We start from the raw sequence: 5,789 nt of genomic DNA, 5'->3' as shown, positions 1-5,789 counted from the left end.
AAAAAAGGAACATCCAAAGTGCATAACAATAAAACCACTGAGTGTGGAAATGTTGGACTTTGAAGAAAAATAAAGCTATTTCTGCACAGGACCACGTTTATTCCACATGTCTTTCTTGATTGTTGCCCAGATCAATACTTGTCCTCGTTTGACTCCAGAGAGAGACTGAGAGTGAGGTGGGAAGCACACGCAGCTCTGCAGCTGTCTCTGAGTGTGAGAGCGTGAGATGAAGCGTGGGAGGATATGCTCGTCATGCGTTGCCGTGGCGAGGTCTGCGGTGAAGCAAAAAGAAACTGAGAGGGGGGCCTACGCAATGTGAATACATGAAACACACCACATCCAGAGGGGTGAGATAAACAAAACGCTCTCACTGCGGCACAGCGTAAACTCCTGATGCTATCAAAGGTCACCGATCTAATCTGAGATCTTCACTGTTGGGCGCCTTGTTTGTCCTTAAAACACACATGAGCTGCTGTAATGAATCAGACGGACCTAAAAATATAATCATTGTTATAAAGATGCCCTCAGAACTGCTGCCAGTACTGGCTCTGTCTGTGTAGCTGCTTTGCCACACAACAAACTGAATGTGTTTCAGAGAGATACTGGTTGTTTTACAGTAAAAGCCTCCTGCTAGATTTTCCAGACTTGAGTGTATAAGGAACCAGCAATAAACTAACTTGTACAGCTCCGTTTGTCATCTGTTTACCGGGAAAAATGCTGAAGCTCCGCTTAACACCCACTGAGTTACCAGGAAAACTGTTGTGTCTTTAACCGATCTTTTAAATTATTATTATCTATCATCCTGAAAGTGTTATTATTTTCTTGTCATCATAAAAGTGATGAGTCAGCATGCTATTATTGTGATGTTGTAAATTCCAGTAAGGATCTGAGGGCGTCACAGACTAAAAGCACTGGCCCAGCTTCCTCTGGGCTGCTCTGTGTAACAGGAATGATAAGGCTGCGGCATTTCCCCCCCCCCACCCTGACCCCCGGCACCATCACCACCACGCGCTGGCCTCCATGTCAACACCATGCCCCTGAAACGTGGGCCTGGCTGCACGTTGCCCTGTGTGGAGATGGAGGATGCAGATATGTGTGGCTGTTGTGGCTTGTGATAAAAGGAAAATGTGATGACAGTCAGACAGGTTTCTTGTAAGTATTCATGTTGTTTATGTCCCTTTCAAGTAAGGAATGTGTGTTTGGTGAGAAAAGCCTATACATGATGACTGATGTACAGTGGAGGAAAAATACTTATATTTACAAAGGAAGACAACATCCAAAAATATCCTGCTTCTGGTGTTCTTACTAAAGTTCCATTTCCATCTTTTATCATGTTTACAAATACAAAAACTTTAATGTGTTTAAATGGGACTTCATGTAAAAAACCATCACAACAAGAAAAATAACACAAGGAGCAAATAAAATTCTGAATTCAGTCCTATTTATTCTGATACCCCTAAATACCCCACCTCTGTGTAATTTAACCTGAGTTTAAATCCAGCTGTTCTGTGAAGGCTTTAAAGGTTTTTTAGAGAACATTAGAGAACAAACAGCATCACGGAAAACAAGGAACACAGCGGACAGGTCAGGGAGAAGGTTGTGGAGAAGTTTAAAGCAGAGTTAGGTTTGAAAACAGTATCCCAAGCTTTGAATATCTCACAAAGCAGTGACTCGAACCTTTTGGCCCACATGCAAAACTCTTGCCCAACCCCCTGAACACACCATCCCCCTGCTGAAACATGGTGGTGGCGCTATCATGCTGTGTGGTCGCTTTTCTTCAGCAGGGAACTTGTTCAAAGTTGATGGCAAGATGAATGGAGCTAAGTACATGGCAATCCTGGAAGAAATCCTATTAGGGGCCTAAGCATCAAGGTTCAGCTTCCAGCAGGACAATGACCCTAAACATACGGCCAGAGCCACAATGGAGTGGTTACATGATGAAATAATATTCATGTGTTCGAATGGCCCAGCCAAATTAATGCCTGACTCTAATGGAAACTTGCTCTTCACAGAAATTCTTCATCCAACCTGACTGAGCTGAAGAATTTTTCTAAAGAAGAAAAGGCAAAAGAGGTGCCAAAACTGGTTGAGTCAAACTCCAAAATGCTTCCAGCTGCAGCAAAAGAGTTTTAATGGTAAAAAAAAAAAAAAAGAAGTAAAAACCGTGTATCGTTTTCCTTCCATTAATGAGCTACTTTGTGTGCTAAGTTTGTGGTTAGAATTGGCAAACTGTGAAAAAAATACAAGGGGTGTGAATACTTTCCCAAAGCAGCGTTTAATAGAAAATATGACATGACTGACATTTTACACACTGATAGGACAGTGCTTGCCAGCCACTGGTAAAACAACAGGACCAATAAAACTACGGCCGGTTCAGAATGAATATTTGATTAAAAGTGAAATGATTTTTTACGATCTGTAAAATTTTAAGTTTATATGAATTCTTATGTTTTGTAGTTCTGTTTATTTTGGAGTTTACAAGGTTTGCTTAGTGATTATTTTTTGTTCTGTGTTTGCTTTGCCACTCAGATCCTCAGATGAAATGGGTTTTCTTCACGTTCCTGCCCTGCCATGCCTCTGTATTTGGGTCCACATCCACCTGTATCTATGACAGGGTTCTGAAAGACGTGCATGGTGACTGGCCCAACATTTATTCTGATCCAATGCCAGTAATCCAATATGTGAAAGATACATATATAGCAAAAACGGGTGCAAAATAATATGGTTCCATCCTTATTCATGATAGCTTTGGCCAAACAACAGTTCTGGTTCAGCCCAAGGTACTTTAGTGTGACAGAATACAACGCTGTTCCTTTGCAATTTAATGAGATATATTATTTAGAGTGGATCCAACAGTCAATCAAAACAGTGAGCAAAGGTCACTGGATAGCTGCACAAAATAACCATCCATGCTTCATGCAGACCCAAAACACAGGTCCCATCCTGCCCAATGTGACTACAAGGCTTTCAGCTAATTCACACGATTCAGCAAAGTTCATCTGTCAAACTCAGCGAGCACTGACCTTTCACAAACAGGCAGCAAACTCTTTTTTTTACTATACATTTACAGAAAATTTCCCAAAGGGCTCTTCAGAATTACTTACAAGTTGGAAAAATACCACATTTAGGAAAGAACTGGATAAGAGACTAAAACAATTACAAGAAAACGACATCTAGTGGTAAATTAGACAAGTGCAAATACGGCGTAGACCACATTTATTGGCAAACCTGGTAAAAATGTGTAAATTAAATTAATCTTCAGTTGCAGTAGCATTATCTCACACAAAGATGTGAACAAAAGTCCATCCTTTAATATGCATACATTTATTCAGTGGATTAATTTCATCTTTTTTTATCAACTATACCAGATAACTGGCACCTTAAGTATTATTTAATTCATACCTTATCTTTAACCTCTTAACCCTGAGGGTATATTTTCCCACAAATGCATACTCATACTTTACAAGGCATTTCTCAACTTGTACAGTGCCTAAACTGCTAATCTTGTTATCAACTAACAGAAAGGCCCTGGAGGATGATGTGGATGTGAAAATATGAGAGTAAATTATTCTGGACCTGAGTAAATGAGGTTTTAAATGCCCAGAAAATTATTTCCACCTAAAAAAACAGATGTTTAAATACAAAACCCCTTACTCTTGCTGTAAAGAAGGAAATTAACACAATAAATTGTAACTTCTTGGTCATACGTTGCATTTTGGCTATCTGCATGCTTTTTGTATGCCATTTGAGCTGTGATCAGTGGTTATAAGAATGAAGTAGATACTTTTGTAGAGCAGTCTCAGATGAAGATCTGGACATATGACAAGTGTGTGTCAGTGTCAGTCTCAGAGTTAGTGAGCTATGAACTAAAGAGGCCAAGTCCCCTTGGAAGGGGACCCCCGGGCTTAAAAGGTTAAAGAACTGATTAGATTTTCCAGGAGCTTCTAGGACCCATATTTATCTTGCTACTATGCACAGTAAGCAGGGTGATGAGGGACATGAAATCATCTCCAGAGTTCAATGTTAGAGAACTGCAGCAAAGAGCAGCACTTTGGGGTCACCAAGTCTCCATCCGAACCATTAGATGCCATCTATACACGAAACAACCTGTTTTTTTTTTGTTTTTTTTACTTTTTTCAGTTTTACTGGTACTTTTTTAAAAAATCCATAAATAAATTAATTTCCTGTTTTTTTCCGTTTGGTAAATCTGTGTGGAAGTGTTTCTATGCGTTTAGAGGACAGTGAAGAAGAAGGAAGTACCAAACGTCACGTCAAAAACACGGGAGTGCATTCACAAACAACATTTACAGAGTGAATTCAAACCTCAAAGACTAATCATGAACAATCTATGAGCAGTGTGTGGGAAGCCAGGTCTGACATGTTGCTGCTGGCACACTGTTTTGCTTGTTGGAGCCTACACGTGACCGCCAAGCCTACGTGCAGCTCAGGCTGCCACCAAAGATGTCATGCCTTGTCTTTACTCAGCCATGCCTCAATACTATCTTAGCAACAGTAGGTCAGTTCTACTGTCTCTGTTTGCATCCTCTTCTCTCTTTTTCCTCATATGTTTGACCAGTTTACGCGAGTAAGTTCGAAGAATGAATGTTTTATCTGTCTCATTTGGTAAATGAGCACTCTAGAGATACTAGCTGGGGAGTTGAAATTTTATCATCATTAAGTGCTAACATAAGATCTTGGTTTACTTTGAAGCCACGTCCACATGGGGGCCATTAAGTCAGCGTGTGTTATCAGTTCTTACACTATCTGCTACACAGACCAGCTTTTGATGTTTTACACGTGGGACCCAAATATTGTGAGGCTCAGGAGGTCTGGAAATCTTTTGTTTCTCAATTTATTTGATCCCCCCCCTAAATTTTAACCCAATTTAACTACAAAGGGCAAGATACTATCCAAGTGCTAAAGCTTGGCTTTGACACAATCTGATCTTTTTCATATTTTGTAAAGGTATAGGGCAATGCAGACATATTTATGCACCCTGAACATTTTCACATTTAGGCAACTTTCCAGCCAGAAATTTAAATGTATTTAATTAGGACTGTGTGCAACAAGAAATTGATACATGGTTGGAAATATTTTACAAACAATTTTTGAAAAGTGTGGCATGCATTTATATAGTTTCCCCCAAGTGAAAACACATTTTTCACCATGTTTCACCATGAGGATGGTATGTCTGGGGGTGATTTGCAGAGTTAGTTTGCAGAACACCACATGTTTGATGTCCCCTGCATGGTTTATTTCATACTGCAAAACAGTACTTCTTATGGCTTTCATTAAACAATCACTTTCTTTTTGTCACTCTTCCACAGAGGCCAGATATGTGGAGTACATTACACAACTTTCAACGGATTCTCCCACCATTAACGTGGATCTCTGCAGCTCCTCCAGAGACTACAGGCCTGCTTTTTTAAATAATCCTTGCCCGGCCTGCCAGTTTAGGTGGATGGCTATGGCTAACCTTTCAGGCCTTCACAGAACAGCTTATACCTAGATTAAATTACACAAATGTTGACACTGCTAATTAGGTAATTTTTTTAGAGGTAATTTGGGGCTGAATCATTAATTTACATTTTAACTGCGTTCAAAAAACTGGAGTCAAACACAACATCAGAATTTTTCTTTCTTTATTAATACATGTCAGTGTTGTTTCCACTTTGGTTCGAAATTTGGGGCCTGCTGTTTGAAATTACTAAAATTTTTAAAATTATTTTGCGATACAACAGCGACACACCGTGGTCATAACTGAGAACACTCAGCCACGGCCTTAACCC

Source organism: Girardinichthys multiradiatus, chromosome 6 (assembly GCF_021462225.1).
Source record: "Girardinichthys multiradiatus isolate DD_20200921_A chromosome 6, DD_fGirMul_XY1, whole genome shotgun sequence".
NCBI lineage: Eukaryota > Metazoa > Chordata > Actinopteri > Cyprinodontiformes > Goodeidae > Girardinichthys > Girardinichthys multiradiatus.
The sequence above is the reverse complement of the archived record's forward strand: the minus strand, read 5'-3'. Positions refer to the sequence as shown.